Here is a 20,358-nt window from a genome sequence, read left to right as displayed (position 1 = left end):
AGAATTTATATCTTAATAATGTCTTTCTAATCAAGAGCATAATGTTTCTCCATTGGATTAATTTTTCTTTTGTATCCTTTAGTACCATTTAAAAATTGCCTTTACATAGGTGTCACATACTTTTTCAGTTATTTTGTGTTTTATTACTATTATAAGTGACTTTGTTTTTTTTTTTTTTGCTGGTCCTGGGGCTCAAACTCTGGGCTTTTTTTTGTGCAAGGCTTAGTGCTCTACCACTTGAGCCACAGCGACACTTACAGCTTTCTCTGTGATTAATTGGAGATAAGAGTTAACAGACTTTCCAAACATAGGAAGGAGTAACAATGTTCAACAAGAAATGTACTCATTACCTTACTCATGTAACTGTAACCTCACTGTACAGCATCTTTACAATAAAATAAAATTAAAAAAAAGAGTTAACAGACTTTCCTGCCTGGTCTGGCTTTGAACCATGATCTTCAGATCTCAGCCTCCCGAGTAGCTAGGATTACAGATGTGAGGCATTGATACCTGGTTAAATATTTTTAAAATAATGTCTAATACACAGAATAAAAATTACCTATGTTCCAGCTATTTAGAGATAGTTACTGTGATATATTTGAGTATGTAATAATTTTTTTTCCTTCCTTTCTTCCCTTCTTCCTTCTTTCTTTTCTTCCTTCCTTCCTTCCTCCTTCCATCTCTCCTTCCTTCCCTCTCTCTCTTCCTTTTCCCTTCTCCCTCCCCTTCTATAATCTCTTCCTCCTTCCTCTGTAGGCTTTCTCTTCTAGAGCAGCTCTTAGTATAAATGGAGTGGAAAGAATGGAGAGTTCACATATTCTCCTAACCTGACACATTTACAGCCTCCTTCTTCCACACCCTCCTCCTTGCAGAGGTACATGTATTAAAACTGTCATATCATTATCACTCAAAGTACAGAGTTCATATTAGGGTTCATTCCTGGTACTCTATATTCTATGGGTACTGACAAATTTATAACAACATGTTACTGTTGTAATATACATAGTAGTTTCACTGCATGAAAATTTCTTTGTATTTTTACCTGCCCATCCTTTCTTCCCTGTAATATTTAGCAATCCTTGGTTTTTGCATCATCTGCATCATTTTGTCTTCTCTAAAATAATATGTGATTAGAGTGTACAGTGCCTAGCCTTTTCAGATTGACTTCTTTCCCTCACTAACTTACACTTTTTATTTTTTTGCCAGTCATGTGACCTGAACTCTGAGCCTGGGTACTGTCCCTGAGCTATTCAGCTCAAGGCTAGTACTCTACCACTTGAGCCACAGCACCACTTCCGGCCTTTTCTGCTTATTTGGTGCTGAGGAATGGAACCCAGGGCCTCATGCATAAAAGGCAAGCATTCTACCACTGAGCCACCTTCCCAGCCCAACTTACACTTGTTTCCTCCATGTTTTTTTTTCATATCTTAATAGCTTATTTATCTGTTATAATACTCTACTGTCTGGATGTGCCACAGTTTACCCATTCACTTACTGAAGGATGTCTTGGCTGTCCCACAAGTTTTGGCAGTTTTGAGCAAAACTGCTATAAACATTGGAGTACAGGTTTTGCATGGGCAAGAGTTTCCAATATTTTTTGAATAAATACTGAGCAGTATAATTGTGGAATTCTCTGGTAAGAGATTATTTAATTTTGTAAGAAATTATAGAACTTTCTTCCAAAATGGCTGTGCCAATTTGCTTATCACCAGCAAGGTGTTTTGTAACCTCATGGTGTTATAAAAGTTTTAGTTTGGCCATTCTAGTATATGTGGTAAAATTGTATTATTCTTTTTAATTAGATTGAAAAAACTCTTTTATATTGGCTCATTTATTTTGCTAATTTGTGTCATTTCTTTTTAATGAGTGGCTTAATATTGTGGATGTATTTCCAAAGGTTAGTTCTTAAAAATTGTGTTTGGCTGGGCACTGGTGGCTCATGCCTATAATTCTAGCTACTCAAGAGGCTGAGATCTGAGGATCACAGTTCAAAGCCTCCCAGCAGGAAAGTCCATGAGATTCTTATTTTCAATAAACTACTCAGAAAAAGCTGAAAATGGGAAGTGGCACTCTGGCTCAAGTGGTAGAGCGCTAACCTTGAGCACAAAGAGGCGCAGGGACAGTGCCCAGGCCCTTAGTTCGAGCCCCACAACTAACCAAAAAAAAAAAAAACACCTGAAAATTATATGGGCTGGGAATATGACTTAATGGTACAGTACTTGCCTAGCACACGTGAAACCCTGGGTTTGATTCCTCAGTACCATGTAAACAGAAAAAGCTGGAAATAGCACTGTGGCTCAAGTGGTAGAGTGCTGGCCTTGAGCAAAAGAAGCTCAGGGACAGTGCCCAGGCACTGAGTTAAAGCCCTAGGACTGTCAGAAAACAAAACAGAACAAAACTGAAAGTGGCACTGTGGCTCAAGTGGTAGAGTCCTAGCTGCGAGTAAAAGAAGCTCAGGGACAGCACACAGGCCCTGAGTCCAAGCCCCTGGACTGGCACAGGAAAAAATAATTGTGTTTACTTGTAAGTTTGTTGTTTCCAGTTTTTACATTTGACTTTTACTTTGTTCTATTTTCAAATTCTCCAGGTTTTCTTTTTTAAATTTCTGGTAGTTGTTTTCGGCTTATAGTAAGGCTTTGCCTTTACGAAAATAATGAGCAGCTGTTTTCTTTTTGGTGACATTTCAGCCATTTAGTTGATTAAAAATGTGCCATAATTTAGATTTTCCCACTTTCTAAGTTTTACTAAGTACTTTCAATTTTTTCTTCATATTGTGTCTTATCTGTTTGCCTACTAGGCTTAAATGAAAAATTCCAGGTCTGTCGCTTAGTCTGTTAAATACTCCTTGTGAAGAAGATTGCATGTTGTATGTTAAATGTAATGTTTGAGACTCATCTGTTTATTGCAATCAACTGTTCAGGGATGAGCATTTTTAGTCCTAACTAATAGGAGGCACAACTTCTGGGTGTTAGACAAATCATTTATAATAGGAACACTTAGGTTATAATCAGTGGTTAAGGTATACTTTAGTGGGAACATTCAAATATTTGCTTATAACATTAAATGAACAAAGTTTCTTTAGCAAATAAATATCTATCAAAATGAACATATAATCGCAATGCCTCAGGTCAATAGCTCTTGTAATTTTGCTGTAGAAATTAACTTTTGAATATTTCAGAACATTCTTTGTCCTTGACATGCAGAAATTCAGGCTTATATTGATCTTGACTGTGTGTAGATTTGATTTAAGTTTTTTGGCTGCTGTACGTAAATAGTCTCTAACCTTCTCCAGTACCTGCCAATGTTTTGTATTCCCAAAAGCATTTGGGTGAGTGGCCTCATCATTTCAAGTTTTCTATTAAATATAAATTGTGACCCCTGGTTTTAGTTATAAATTTAACCAAGCTAGCTTTGCATTCACATCTACTTAAATAACCAAATTAGTTTCATTTACTTCTGAATTCTTATTACAAGTTTACCTAGGCATTTATTTTTAGAGTTGGGACACCATTTTATTTTCAGGTTGCAAAGGTAGAGGATTAATGAGAGGAATCTTTAAATGGATTTGTCTATTTTTTCAAAAAAAATTTCCCACTTAAAGCTTTCCCTTTTCCAATATTCACCTTGACATACTCATTGTTGGTAATTAAAATCATATTTTGTCCTTAACCTTTTCTCATTTACTATATATCACAATTTTTATTAATCCTATCATCTCAAATCTCAAATGTCAAAATGTCTAGCTATTTTGCAAGTATGATATTATTAAATCTCCTATGTAAATGTGTTACTGCCGGAAAAGAATGTCCTTCAGAGTATCTTTGGTAAATAGAAAGTGATTCCAATTTAAATGTCCTTTTGATATCTACTCTGATTATCATTGCTTTATTGACTTTGTGACTTGCAATGAGGAAGCAGTAAAATGTAAAAGAGAAAGAAAATAAATGTCCAACTGTATATCCAAGAATATTCGAGACATATACTTTATTCATGGATTTAAGAGAACACATATAGTAGGTATTGTATTACAACATGCAGATGCATTTCTAGGTATGAAAAAACAGTATCTTAAAAGACTGTAGAATTTTCAAAGGAATTAAAGAAGAATAGAGTGGGGTTCAAATGATTAGCATCTTTGTTGGGTAGGAAATGATGTTTCTCTGTGCTTAGGTTTCAAAGCCAGCCCAGCTACTTACAGAACAATACAAGAGAGGTCCCTGGTTTCCTGTTTTTGTTTCCTTCCCTCTCTTCCTTTCTTTCACTTTTTTACATTGAAAATCAATTTTATTAGGATTTATTATGAAAAATTCACAACTAAAGCTGCTCACTCCCAATTGCACTTATTAAGTATAATAGAGTTTTGGGTATGTATTTATCTTAGGTTTGTGTGGAAAAGAAGCTCCAGGATGCAGATTTGCTTATGAGAAATTCATTAAAAAAAAAAAAAAACAAACCCTTAGATCTTTGTGGGAACAGCAAGTAAGAGTGGCTGGAAGTAAAACTGTCTTATAGCTATAAAAATGACTCCATTATTTCCAGAGGAGCCTGGAAATGGCATGGACTTATAGCACTGTTCTACTCTGAAGGAAAGGCTAACCCCTCATACTTAGATTAGTCACCACAGGTTGACTGCACCAAGGAATGGGGTTTAATCTGGTACCGGGGCTCTTTTTAGCTAACTTCTGTGGATTTTATAGAGTTTACTGCATAACAGTTTCCATTCATTAGTGATGTAATCTGCCCCACTTTTGTATGAGGGTGAGATAATCAATGGCACAGGACTGGGATATACCCCTAGGAGTCCCCACTAAGGTGAAATTTTCCACCACTGGATCCTTTAATACCAAGGGTCTGCCCATCACAAGTCCATATATGGATACTTGGTTCTGTTACAGAGCTCTTCTTTGCTTCGGAGCCCACTTAAAACTTACAGACTTTCATGCTCTCTGGTAAGCAGCTCGGAGTATGATTTGCTAATGTGTAATATGCTGCTTCCAGAAGCTAAACAAGAATACTATGGATTGTATACAAGGGAGATACAAGGGAATAATTTGTTCTTTTGTTTAGAAAGGATGTTGTGTCTTGTCACCGACTACTGTACTACATGCTACTTAAATGATATTGTCTTACATATTTATAGGGTTTGACTCCCACTTCTGGAAAGCATATGCTATAGCAATCCTTGTAATGTGTATGCTACATCTTGCTCCTAGAGTTCAATTAGCATGCTACTGTCAAAACGTGAATTCATGTAGTTTTGCTAAATAACCAGTCTAGATCTTTTTATTTTTTTGAGCTATATAATATTAGAGGTCAAAATTAACCTAGTTCTGTTGAGGAGTTATCTGCTTAAAGTTAATTCAAACTATTTTTGGCCGTTTTCGTAGAGATGGAAAATAAACTGTTCAGAATGATAGCATACTGTCTACCCAAGGCCATGAGGATTTGCTCTAGCAAGAAACCACATCTGTCACAGTATTTGCAGTAGGGACTAGTTTTCTGATGGAGGTTGCTTTCCTTACTGTTGGTCTATCTACAGGACACATTTTTGTTATAGGGTCCAGGTTGGACAAAAACAAGGAGATGTGATGAGAAGTAGTAACAGTGCATCTTCTAAGTCTTTAAGGGTGATGTTAATCTCTATCACCATTACAGTCAGGAATAAAATAGTTGTTTTTTTAAAAAAACGTACTATCTTGGGGAAGATGTGGTTTCAGAGGTTTTAAATTAGCTTTTGCATTAAGGTTCATATTACAGTCCAAAGAACAAATATAGGTAGTGGGTTCTGCTAATTGCAAAATATTTTGATTACAATTATACATTCAGGGACATGAGTTGTGATCACTGTTATGGATGGGAGGGATTCCAGCACTAGTTACGTGGTTTATCTCACGCCCATATATTAGAGGAAACATGGTGATGCACAGGGTCCTGAGTATTCTTGCCTCAAAGTCTTTGAGATACTTGGTTCAGAGAACAGCTTTAGAAAGGATTTTTGTAACGATGGAAATTGTTTCCTTATTTAACTTGAAAGGTTGGGCCCTCCTTTCAATGGGTGAAACCCACTGGTCTTTACAAGTAACACTTCTTATATAATATTGTTTGATGCTCACCATAACTCTGATAATTAGAATAGCTAGTATCACATAAATACCCTTCCTCCATAGATCATAAATCAAGGTAAGGAGTTTAGATTATGTAAAAAGTAAGTTGAAAAACCTACATTTGCAGCTATATATATGTATGTGTATATATAGTTTTATATATATATATATATATACACACACATATATGTATGTATCAAGAAACAATGTTTCTTCTCTTAAGTCAAATATTATCCTTGAGAGACTGCAGCTGCAGAAATTTGCCCTGAGTAAGGTTATGTTCAGATAACTGTTTGTATCTGAAAGACAGAGATGAATGGCAAAAAAGTGAAAATGTCAGTGCTTTCCTAGACTTGTGGGATGTTCTGGAAAATATATTGTTCTTATCATCTGTTATTTGGTCTTTTTCCATTTCAAGTTGTTCACATGGTTAGTGAAACTACTGAGAAAGGAAAACCTAAATCATCTATATATAGGACTCAAAGGCAGCTTTTGATGACTGTACAACTGAATGTAAGTCATAGTTTATGTAGAAACATTTCTCTTGTATTGATAACCCAAATGTGAACAAGTAGAAACAGTGTTTGATGCTCAAGTTCAGAAGGCTGGAGGTCTAGAGATATTATCATGTTTTAGTTATGAAGTGCCCTCCCAAATGATTCTTGTGTTGAGTGCTTGATTCCCAGCTGTGGTTGTTATTAACAAGTGATTGGAGCAAGAGGAGTTGCTCACCTCATCAGTGGGATTACCCCGCTATTGAATGGACTGTTAGGAGGTCAGACTCATTTGAAGGCTGAGTGTTAGGAAGGAGGCCTGTGAGCAGGATTCTTAATCTTTGAAACTTTCTCTCCAGCTTTCTACATCCTAGCTCCCATGAGGTGAGCATCTCTACTCCACTAGCCCTCTTCATGATATTAAGGGTTGTGGTAAAGTAGAAATCATGGAGGAGTTCACCTCATGGTGGTCAGGAAGTGGGAATGCAGAGTAGATGGGACTGGGGGAAGACCCAGCCACAGTGATACACTCCCAGCCACCTACTTCCTCCAGCTAGACCCCACCTTCTAAAGGTCCACCAGCTTCCAATTCAGATGTGGAATCCATCACTGATTAATCCATTGATGAAGACAAAGCCACAGGATCCAATCACCGCCCCCCCAAAAAAATCCATCTCTGAACACTGCTTGCATGAGAGATCAGGTCTATAAATACTTGAGGCCTTTTGGGAGACACTACATATCCAACCTTAAGTTTTGATGCCTGATTTGGATATGCAAAGACATATAAAAGTAAAAGTAGCCCCGTGCTGAACATCCCATAACTCCCCCCACCCTTTCTAGATATAGTTCCTTTCACTTTGAGTCAGGAGAGAGGGTCTGATGCAGGGGTGTGCATAGGGTTGATTATCAACAACATAAATGGAGATTTTTTTTTTGTCGGTCATGGGGCCTGAACTCTGGGCCTGGGTGCTGTCCCTCAGCTATTCAGCTCAAGGCTAGCGCTCCACCACTTGAGCCATAGCGCCACTTCTGGCTTTTTCTGCTTATGTGGTGCTGAGGAATTGAATCCAGGGCCTCATGCATGCAAGGCAAGCACTCTACCACTGAGCCAACTTCCCAGCCCCATATATGGAGATTTTTAAGGTAGCATTTTTTGAATGGTCTTTCTGGTCTCTGCTTTGATACATATTATATTATTATTAGAGTATGGTGTTGATAGGCATATATTAGTTTGTGGGGCATGCCATAACAAATTTGAACAACAGAAGCAGTACTTTCTTATAGTTCTGGAGCCTGGAACTCTGAGATCAAGGTATGGGCAAGGTTGATGTTCTTCTAAGGCCCCTTTTTGTGGCGTGTAGATGGATGTCTTCCTATGGTCTTCTGTATATGCATATATCTATGTCAAAGTTTCTTTTATTTAGCATTTTAAAATTAGCTCCATTAGTTACATACGCAGAGATTTCATTTTTACATTTCCACATATGTTTAAATATGCTCCAAGCAATCTCATCCCTTCTATCACTCTCCCTTTCCTCCATTTCCAGAACAAGTTCAGCTGTGTTTTTTGTTCTGTTTTTTATAGTTGCAAACGATCTATTTAGACCATATTCATCCTCTTTAAAAATGTATTTCCAAATTACTCATTCTCTTTTTCCATTTCCCTTCCCCCATCTCCTTTGAGGCAGTCCCTCAGTTAAATTTATGTTCTATGTTTACTTGTATATATAATTATGTAAGTTAATTTATAGATATATGCATGACCATGAATATGAATGTATTTTAGGTCTAGCTCTCACATATGAGTGAAAACATGATATTTTAGTTTTTGAACTTGTCTCATTTATTATGCTATCTTCTAATTGCATCCATTTTCCTGAAGATTATATGATTTTATTTTCATTTATGGCTGTGTAGTAGTTTACAGTGTATACCTAGCTATCTATATCCATATATAATCACATCTTCTTTATTAATTTGTTGTTGAATACCCTGTCTGAGTTTATCATTTGGCTATTGTGAACAGTGCTACAATAACCCCACATTGCTTTTCTTACAAAAGTACCAGTTATATTAAATTAGAATCCACTCTCAAACCTCATTTTAACTTAGCTACTTTTTGGAAAGACCATATTTTAAAATGTAGTTATATTCTGAGATATTGAGGTTAGGAGTTCAACATACGAAATTTTTAGAGGGAGGTATGGTGGCACAATTCAGTCTTTAATCATCAGGATTGTGTTTTACCTTGGTTGTTAACAATGCATCAAATCAGCCCATTTGAATTTGGTGTGTCTGAGTAGCTTAAGAAACCTCTGGATTCCTTGGGACAGTAAATGAAATTTTAGAAGTATGTGCATTCATCAGCTTTTCCATTTCCCCCCCACCTAGTGAAAAGTCCCAATGATATTTACACACTGGTAATTATAAACTGGGAGCTTGATTTAGCATTTTCATGTATAGATTCTTTTTATGATATCAGTCTAGGATCCTAATCTCCATTTTAACAGGATGATAACATTTGAGTTCTAAAGGGCATAGAAAATCTTTTGAAAGACATCCCATTCTTAAACTTAAGCTAACTACTGTTGGAATAAAGAATAGTATTTTGTGGATTTCAGTAGCTAATAAGCAATTTTATTCCTTAGCTTGGATGATTATTTCTAGAAGACTATTAATGTTTACTAGCACAATAATATATGCAGGGATACCTAATAGCAATTTGTATTTTATGGTAATTATGAAACAAATAGAGCTTATTTAAGTGGTTCAAATAATCATCCTGAAAACTGGATAGCTTGTATAGCTAAGGATTTCTAAAGCATGAATTCTTAAAATGGCTTTAGCAAATTTCATTCCTTCTTACTACATTTCTGACGGTGCCCCTCACATAAGTAAGAGGGCTCGAGGAGAAGCTACCTGGTCTGAATCCAGAGGAAAATACCAGCTTTTATAGAGGATCCTGGATCTGAAGTCATTCAGAGATGGACCAAAATTTGTAGCCTCTGAGCTTCCTAAACTGCTACTCTAAGTGCTGCTAATGTAGTTTGTTCATAATCTTTAATATTATCACTTCCACTGAGAAGAACAAACTACATTTCTTGGCTATGTAGCCAGTATTTTATATAATTTCCTTTTTTTTTTGCTTTAAAATTAGGAGTAGAATATAGGGGAAAAAACCTTGGAAGAGAAATAGTTTGGGATCTTTTTTTTCATGCAGTTTTAGTTATTCTAATCTTTTGCAAATAATTTCTACCCTGAAATTTGTATTTTTTGGAATAATGTATTAGTTGTATATTTCTTGTTCTTAAAAATAATGTAATAGTAAAGAAATCTGCTCTATTGGTAGCCACACTATTTTTTTCTCTTAAGAACTGGATTATCAATTTTAGATAATTTTGAATGTCAACTGAACAAAAAAGAAAGTATTTTCAAATATCCTGTTTTTACTCACACGTTTTGGTAGAGCATATGGCAATCTCAACAACCTTAAAAAACTTAAAGGAAAACATTTCTTTGACAATGACAGAGGACTGGTATTTGAGAATGCCAGAGGCCATTGGAAGGCAACACTATAATTATTTGTGAACTTACAATGTATTGGATGGTGACAGAGAGGAGTTATTCCTAAAGAATATAATTGGAGAATACCAAGTATTATATTATAGGAGACTGTGTAGCTCATTCGAAGTCTACAAAGAACATCATCTGACCAAGTGGGCTGATTATGAGATAAAAATCTCAACACATGGCCTCCTTACAGGTGGCTTCTTAGTGAGGTTGTTGAGTTTCCATAGCTAAGTATTTTTAAAGGGTCAGTGAGATTTTGGTGGGGTAGTTTGAAAACAAACTTATGGAACTAAAGGAAAATGGAACATACTTTGAAGCTATTTCTATTAGTTGATGGTAATTATATACCATATTTTCTTTTTGGTTCAGGTTGAACTCTGGGCATTGTGCTTTCCTTGGCGGTTTTGCTCAAAGCTGGCACTCTACCACTTGAACCATACCTCCAGCCTTTTGCTAGTTAATTGGAGATAAGAGGCTTAAAGACTTTTCTGCTGGGGCTGGCTTTGAACTGTAATCCTCAGATCTCAGTCTTCTGAGTAGCTAGAATTATAGCAGGCGTCACTGACTCCAAATTTCAATAGCTTATCATATGACTTGAATTACAAGGGATAATTAAAATAAAGTACTTAACACTATTAGGTGATTATGGGCTAATAAAGTACAGATTTTTTTTGTACAAAGCTAGTGTACTCAATCACTTGAGCCACAGCCTCACTTATGGTCATTAATTGAAGAGTCTCATGGAGTTTCCTGCCTGGGCTAGCTTCAAATTGCAATCCTCAGATCTCAGCCTCCTGAGTAGGTAGGTTTACAGTAAAGTACTGAAATTTATGAACTTTTTACTTTGAGGTATAAACTTAGGACAGTTATAGTTCTTCTTTAATACCAATTCATTAACTGTGCTTTCTTATTGGGAGAGAAAGGACTTACTTGGAAAGAGCTAGAAGACGCTGAACATTTATGAGAAGACTGTCTATCCCACATATGAAAACAAATAAACTGAATGACTTGTTTTGGCCTACATCCTGTATGCACTAGTTTACTGGATTTTTGCAGAGAGAGATTTTATCACAGAGGTTGACCCAGAGAATCTTGCCAAAACTCCAAATAATTAGGAAAGAAGGCACCTGACTATTAAAAAATATCCTTTCCTAGCTAGGCACCACAGGCTTGTTCCTATAATGATAGCTACTTAGGAAGCTGAGATCTAGAGGATCATGATTCTAGGCCAACTCTGGCAGAAGAGTTCACTAGACTGCATCTATAAAATCCTTTGCAAAAGGCTGGGCTGGGGGAATGGCACAATTGTAGAACACCAGCCTTAGCAAGCTTGAGATCCTGTACACCAGTACTACCAAAAATAAAAGGTCCTTTCTTCATCATATTGAGAGTTCTACAGCTATTTTTCTTTTTACTTTTCAATTTAAAATAAACACCTACTCTGAATCCATCTCTAAAATATACTTCTCTGTAACTCACATAACTGGCTAAATGAAGTTAATAGCTTCATTTTTGCTTCTGTCATTTTTTGTTCAAGTAGCTTGTGTTTCTCAAAGGGAACATGTTATCTAGGAACAGCTAAGTGTGTAGTAAATCCACATAGATGACAGTGTCCTGGCATTAGTGCAAGGGATGTCTTGCTGTATGTGGTTCACTTGCGTTTGTCAATGCTTGGTAGAACTTGATTCCTATAGGTTTCCCATCAGCTGTCTACCTAGATATTTCTCTGAATACCATTAATATTGGCAATTCCACTAATTCTTTTTGTGGCTCATTACACCATCTAATTAACCTCCACATTAAAAGACTAAATATAACTCCCTTCATTTTTTGGCTGCTTCCTCACAAACTATTAAATTTTGTATCATTTTTTTTACTCCCTAGTTCTTTTTTACTCTTCTGAATTTGCCTAGAAATTTGGAATGGGTACCCCCTCTTCACTGATGTGACTTAAATTTTTCACTTGTTTATTTTGATAGTTTCTTTTGTGATAGTATGTTCAATATGTATAATGTATATATCCTACTATTCAGACTTCAGAACTTCTGCCATGATTTATTTTACTTTGTATACATGTAATGCAATCAATAATAAAATTATATGTAATAAAATTGTATATACTAAAATTACATACAATAAAAGTACATATAATAAAATTATATGTAATAAAATATATATCCCTTAGCTTTGGTTTTAGGTGGGATAGTTTGAAGATAAACTTATGGAAGTAAAGAAAAAGTAATACTGAATACATTTTTTTTTTTTGGGTCTGTCGTGGGGCTTGAACTCTGGGCCTGGGCGCTGTCCCTCAGCTCTTCAGCTCAAGGCGAGCGCTCTACCACTTGAGCTACACTGCCACTTCCGTTTTTTTTTTTTTCTGGTGGTTTATTGGAGATAGGAGTCTCACGGTCTCTCCTGCCAGGGCTGGCTTTGAATCAAGATCCTCAGATCTCAGCCTCCTGAGTAGCTAGGATTACAGGCGTGAGCCACCAGTGCCCGGCCTGAATACATTTTGAAACTATTTCTATTAGTTGTTAGTAAGTATAAACCACATTTTCCTTCCTTCCTTCCTTCCTTCCTTCCTTCCTTCCTTCCTTCCTTCCTCCCTCCCTTCCTTCCTCCCTTCCTTCCTTCTTCCCTTCCTCCCTCCCTCCTTTCTTTCTTTCTCTCTCCCCTCCCTCCTTTTCTTCCTATTATTTTTATTATTTTGGGTTTGGCACTGGGGCTTGAATTCAGAGCTTTGTACTCTCGTTGGCTTTTCATTCTAGGATGGTGCTCTACCACTTGACCCAAATGTCAACTTCTGGCTTTTTACTGTTTAATTGCAGGTAAGAGTCTTATGGAGTTTTCTGCTTGGCCTGGCTTTGATCCTCAGATCACAGCCTTCTGAGTAGCTAGGTTTACAGGCGTGAACCACCAGCACTTGATTATTCTTTCTAGTACTTGTAGATGGGTTTCATCTTGACATACCTCCAAACATATACAATGTATCTTGGTCAGACTCATCCCTTGCCCACTTCCCAAACTGTTCTCCACTAGCTTCATTGTCCCATTTTCACACTTTTTAACCATATGCAACCTCTACTCTTTGTTCCCCCTGCTATTACCACTAATATCCAAGATAGAACCCATTTTAATGTTTGGTCATTCATTAAAAAAAAATCTTTTAATTGTTCAAAGGGGTTTCAGCATGGTATTTCACACATGTGTTTACAGGACTTTAAGCAGATACACCCTTTTGCTTACTCACACCTCTCCATCCCTACAACCTCCTATTATTTATTCAGTGAGTTCTGTTTGTTATCTTCATTCACAGATGCAGTGTATTTTGGCATTGCTCACCCTCTAACGTAATTTATTTTTTCTGCCATCAAACAGCACTTTGTGCTATCACGCCCACCTGTGGAAACATTAGTCTCTGCCTGCAATTGCTCTGTTTTGACGCTGGGTGGCCAGCCCGGATAGATATTTGAACGCCAAGGTTTATGCAGGCAAAGTTTTGATCATGTGCCTGGCAGGAATGATCTTATATCATACTAGAAATGGGAGGAAATTTTGTAGAGGAGGTTAAAGAGAATCTGCAAGGGGAAATTTCAGATTTTGTGCTTGCATTTTCTGGAAATAAAATCATAGTGATAACTTTACTGAAAAGAACACTGGCTTGGAAATGAGGACATTTGAATTCTTATTCATGTTCTTGAGTTAAAAAAAACCAAAACCTAACTATAATTCTGGATGCCCTACTTTCTAACTGAATTTCTTGGATAAATTGCTTAATCTGTGACCTTTTGGTTTATTGTCATGAGACAATATCTGTCTAATATAACTCTCACAAGAAGAGATAAATATGAATCTGAACCATCCAGGTAGATATTAGATCCATGCACTTTTACATATCAAAGATGTAACTGATTTCTAGTTTAACAAGACAGATAGTAGATAAATTTGACTTTTAAATTAAAGTTTTTGGACATATCTATATAAAGTTTGAAATATATATTACATTTTCAAAAATTGTGTTTTCTAGAGAGACAACAAATTGTGGAGTCATGTTTCATTGTATGGTGAAAACTGTGTTGCAACTGTTACTTAAGCTGATAATAGGGGCAAATCCACAGAGTTAATATTCTGGACAAATGCTTTGCTCTTTCCCAGGATAGGTGTCCTGTGGTGTCCTGTTGACTGCCATGAGAATATTCTGTATTCTCCACATCAGCACCTGAGACACCCAATCTAATCTATGGTGCAAAATATTAGCCTCTGGATAGCTATTGTTCTAGATAACAGGCATGGGTGATGCTTTCTTCCATTACCTGTGCCAGGTGTTTGATATTTTTCTTGTGAAGATATGGAAGCTGCACCCCTTGAATCTGGGAAGCTTTATATAATCTACTTTATGGAATGTTGTTAGGATTTGAGGGAAGGAAGTGAGATAACTCTTAAAGCTCCTATCAGAAAGCTTGAGATGCCCTTCCCCCAAGCTCCCTTCCCAAACTTGTGGGAAGGGAAGGTAGTATAAACTCTCTGAAAAACATTTTAATTCTTTAATTATACACTACCATTTGATCCAGTCATTCCATTCCTAGATATTTACTTAAGAGCAATATAAACATATGTCTACTGAAAGAGTTTTTAAAAAGTAAATGTTCATTTTGGTTTTATATGTATCTCTCTAAATAAGAAAAAAATAACCCAAGAAGTAAATCACTTGTGGTATATACACAGGTATGGGGAATACTTCTTAGAGATTTAAAAAGGAATGACCTATCAATAGAAACAGCACGGTGAGTAAATCTCAGTGCAATTATCATGGTGGAAAGAAAGCATATGATACATAGTTCAATTTGTACAAATTCTAGAAAATGCCAACTAATTTATAGGGATAGAACTAGACCAGGCGATGTTGGAATGAGGAAAGAAGCTGGTAACATAGTGTGAGGAACAGAAATGTTTTTGAATTGTGTTGATAGTTTCATGAAAAGCCCAGATTTCAGCACTCATCAGATTGTAGACTTCAAAGATATTCAGGTAATTGCCTGCCAATTGTACTTAAATAAAGCAGTTTTTTTTCCCTTTCGGTTGTGGAGCTTGAACTCAGGGCCTGAGCTCTTTTGTTCAGTGCTAGTTCTCTACCACTTTGAGTTACAATGCTACTTCTGATTTTCTGGTAATTAATTAGAGGCAAGAATCTCATGGGCTTCCTGCCTGATCTCGATCCTCAGATCTCATCCTCCTGAGTAGCTAGGATTACAAGTGTAAGCCATTAGTGTGTGGCTTAAAATGTAGTTTTAAGGAGAAAAAAAAGCTCATAGGGCATTATGGTGATGTTTTAGCAGGTTCAAAATATATAGAGAGCTATGATGGAGTCACAATCTTAAGTTTAAGGAAATGTAAAGAAATCATGTTTTACTGCTTATATTAGAGATGGTAGGCAGTTTAAATAAATAAATGCTAAAAATGTCAACTGAAGGTGTCCATTAAACTCAGGGGATAATTTGTCATTTCATTCCTTTTGGAGGGAATGAAAAAGATTTTGTTTTAAAGTCTAGGAAGCTCTGACAAGAGAAATTTGATGTAAAAATTATTAGAAATATTTTTTTGTGGAGATTCACAGAAAGAAACAAAGGCATGGGGATTACAGAACTTTAACATGGCAAAGCCTTGGATACAAAAATGTGTGTGTGTGTGTATGTTTAGTTTTAAATAATATTTAATGACTTTAGGAAAAATTTTAACCATAATAGGTGAGAAAGAACATTTAAATGCAGATACTATTTTCCAAATTTTGTAAAGAGAAATTTAAGCATCTACTTGAAAAGGAAAAAAATCTAGCCAGGTGCCGGTGGTTCACGCCTGTAACCCTAGCTACTCAGGAGGTGGAGATCTGAGGATCACGGTTCAAAGCCAGCCCAGGCAGAAAAGTCTGTGAGACTCTTCTATTGTGTTTGTAATTACGCATTTATTCTTCTTACTAACTTTTCCACGAGTTTGTAAAAGTATGGTGGATTTAATTCGGACAATAAGGATAAAGGACAAATCCTCCTCCATTGAATCCTGGAAACAAAGTTGCTTTTTTAAAAAATTTGCATGCATTAATTATATAGGGGGAGATTTTATTGTTACATTTCCACACATTTATGGTGTCTCTTCCTCTGTCACTCTCCCTTGGGAATAAAGTTTTTTAATTAAATTAAAAAATTATTTTTTAGTGGTGCAAAGGAGTTTCAATTTAATACATCAGTTAGGAATAAAGTTTTAGTAACCATGAACAACCTAAGGAATTAATAACTAGAAGAATAATACCTTTTTTGTTGTTGTTGTTGGTCATCTGGGTTTAACTCTGGGCCTGAGCACTGTCCCTGAGCTCTTCTTCTCAAGGCGAGTGCTCTCCCACTTGAGCCACGGTGCCACTTCTGTTTTTTTCTGAGTAGTTTATTGGAAATGAGAGTCTCATGGACTATATCTGCCCTGGCTTTGAATCACAGTCCACAAGATCTCAGCTTTTTGGGTAGGTAGGATTACAGGTGTGAGCCACCAGCTCACGGCAACCTGTGTTTTTTTATAGGAAAAAGAAGCCAGATGTTCTAAGGTGATGTTGTAAATGACTTTTCCTTCTAGTAGAGTTTGGGTTTTCACTGCCATTTTTAGTTCCATAAGACAATAGACATGAAATTACTGCAACATTTGCAATGAAAAAATGCCAGGTGTTTTAAATGTGAACTTTGTTTTCTGTGGAAATATGTTACTATGCAAGTAGAATGAAGTAAAGATCTTTAATCGCTCAGACATGAATCTATTGAAATAGGCCATTTGAGGGTGCTACAGAAACAAATGACTTATGTGCTAGATCACCCTAAATCAGTTAGAGTATTATTAATTGAAAGTATCACTGTTAAAAGAGTAAACCGATTTAGTTTTTGTTGCTTGTTTGAAATGCCTTTAATTACTCCTTCTTTTCTCCCTCTCTCTCTCTCCCTCCCTCCTTCCTTCCTTCCCTTCCTTCCTTCCTTTCTTTATTTCTTTCTTTACCACCCTGAAGCTTGAACTCAGGGCCTGGATGCTGTCACTAAGCTTTGCTCAAGGCTAGTACTCTACCACTTGAACCATAAAGCTACGTCCAGCTTTTTCTGAGTACTTTATTGGAGATAAGGGTCTTGTGGACTTTCTTGCCAGAGTTGGCTTTGAACCATGATCCTCACTCAGATCTTAGCCTCCTGATTAGCTAGGATTACAAGTGTGAGCCACTGGTGCCTGGCTATTTTTTACACTAAACTTCAATGGATGTATAAAGGGTAAACAAATGCAGCAGTGATACTCATTAGATCTATTGAAAATTAACTATACAACTCGTGGATGGGGATGGGAAGGAAGAACTGGGAGAAAGTGAGGGGAGGGGTGATCTTGTTCAAAAAGAATGTACTCTTTACCTGACTGTACATCACATTCATAATAACAATAAAAAATTAACAAATAAATTAAGACTATGCGAAGTTTGATTATCAAGTTAAAATAGAATGGCTCTGAGGATTGAAGGAATAGAAATGTAGTTAGTCATAATTTTTAAATTTTTGTGTGGTGCTGGAATTTGAACTGGAGGCCTGGTGTTTGGTAGGCAAAAATCCCTACCACTTGAGTCAATCCACCCTCCTCCAACCTTTTTGATATATTCTATAATTTTAAAGACACAGAAACATTTTGAAGCAAAGCTCTCCATTCAAATTATTCATAAAAATGTAAGTATTAAAGTAACATTGGACCTAGCCTAGAACTTAGCTGAAGTAACAAAACCTTTGTATAAAATCAGTAGAACATCTAAGAAAACATTCAACCAACCTAATCTAGTTATTTGACATCATTTAGATAGAAAATACGGTTGACTTACAAAACATGTTTCTATAATATCACTAAGTGATATATATATATATTTATATCATGATTCTTTGTACATATGGTAACTAAATTACTTTTATAGCTGGCAGAGAAGCATATGATATCTACTTTAGCAATGGTTTCACGATTCAGAGATATAAAAGCACAAAACTTTACAGCTGGTAGGAATTACTTGTCTTTGACAGTTACTGGGTTAGTGTAGCAAGGGGTTATGAATATTTGTCCCAGACCCAGATCCTTGAGCCAGTTATCCTGTGTGGTAAGGGTCTTATCATATGTCATGTGTCAGCATTCTTATTTTGTTCCAGATAATCTTGTCTTTTTTTAATCTATTATTACTATTATTTAAATTAGACTCAGGTTATCTTTAGGTAGTTACAAAGGGGTTACCATTTGCACAAATCAGCTTCTAAGTACAAGGCATCTTGATCAGTATCACCCCTTTCATCATCCCTCCCAACCCAACTCCTCACCTGTTTTCCTAGATTCACACAATATATATACATCGAATGTGACTGCATTCTCCCAGCACTTCCTGTCTTCCTTTGTTTACTCCCCTCCGTGCGACCTCTCCCTTAGTTTATTCTTATATACTCATTTGGCATAATATTCTAATCACTGGGCTAAAGTTTTACTCACTACCGAACACGATTGAGGTAAACTGAGCCTAATTACAACCTTCACGGAGCTCATATACCCACTGCTTAAGCTGACACCCCAATTGTTCAAACACATAAAGATATCGCCTTCCAAGAGAGCTATTTACTTTCTGTAAACATCACTAAGTTCCTTTGCATATGCTTACTGAGAGAAAACCCTCTTAAATCCTTCAGAGGTTGGAATTTGTCTAAAACCAGATCTCCTTCCTTCCTTCCTTCCTTCCTTCCTTCCTTCCTTCCTTCCTTCCTTCCTTCCTTCCTTCCCTCCCCTTCCCGCCTTCTCCTTCCCTTTTGATCTGGAGAAATTGGGATTCTTAGTTACAATCAGCAAAGCGTCGTAATCCGGTTTTGCCTCTAGAGGGAGACATAGCCCAACAGTTATGCGGATCTCCATCTCCCCTACTCCGGTCCGCCGGACCCTCTCGGCTGGCACTGGCAGCTGCGGCTGCGGGAGAACTGGCTGCTGGAAGGCGGGCGGAGGGAGGGAGGCCACGCCGGCTGGTCCCGCCACCACCTATTATTTTCCCCCACTGCTTAAGTCAACTTGGGGTGTCAGAGCCGCGCCTGTGCACGGTGTCGTGACCAGGCAGGCTGCGTGGAGCAGGGGTGCAGGGTGGGAGGGTGGAGCCCAGGGCCCGGCCCTTTTAGGGTGACTTTCTAAAAGATTGCCACGAGTGAATTTGGACAAAGTGCAACCAAGCCCGCGCGCGCGGGGGGCGGGGGGGGGCGCTGGGAGACCAGGCTGGCTTTGGTGGCCTTTCGCTCCCTTCTTTTTTCCTCTGACGATCTGGATTCGTTTCTTCGCCCCCCCCTCCCCGCCCCTCCATCTCCCGGCTTTTCTCCACCTCCCGGCTTTTCTCCACCTCCTCCCGCCTTTAGTGAAAGGTGTGTGTGTGGGGGGGCACACCGGCGACACCTTGCCCGCCCGTGTTCGCGCTGGTGACAGCGCGCAGGGGACGGGGTGGGGGGGCGGCGGAAGGGAGAGCGGGTGGGAAGGGGGTCCCGGGGGGGGTGTCTGGGTCTCCCTTCCTTCCGAGCCCGCCTGGCGTTAGCGGGGCGGCGGGTTGGAGGGAACGCGGCTGGCCGCGAGTTGGGGTTGCTAAGTGGCGGGGGGAGTGGAACGGCGGGGCGGCGCGAAGTCTGGGCGTTGGCGGACGCGGCGGGACCTCGGAGCGGGGCGACCCGCAGGGGACCCCGCGGGGATAGCGACCCCCGGGTGGAGGTTGGTCCCGGGGCGGCGTGGGGAGGGGGTGACTGGGGTCGGAAGGGGAGGAGGAGGGTGTGGGGCGGGGAGAGCCCGGGCTGGACTCTCACAAGGATATAGTCTTCCGGAGCCCCGCGATCTGCGAGGACCCGGGACCCCCCAGAAGTGCGTGGCCGAGCCTGCCTTCCTGAAGGTGAATCAGTCTGTCCAATTGCCTTCCCCCCCCCCCCATCCCGCACTCCCCCCCTCCCCAGGAGCAGAGGGCGGGCGGGAGAGAGGAGGGAGGGCGGAGGGAGGAGGAAGAGGGAGTGCGGGCGCGCGCGGCTGTGCCAGGCAGAGCCGACGGGCAGGCGAGAGGACAAGTCTGGGGCCGGCGCTCGGCGCTGCGGCCGCGGGGATGGAAGGCGGGCGGTGATCGCGGCCGGCGGCCTGCA

Source organism: Dipodomys ordii, unplaced genomic scaffold, assembly GCF_000151885.1.
Source record: "Dipodomys ordii isolate 6190 unplaced genomic scaffold, Dord_2.0 Scaffold3, whole genome shotgun sequence".
Lineage (NCBI taxonomy): Eukaryota > Metazoa > Chordata > Mammalia > Rodentia > Heteromyidae > Dipodomys > Dipodomys ordii.
Note: the sequence above shows the minus strand (reverse complement) of the source record.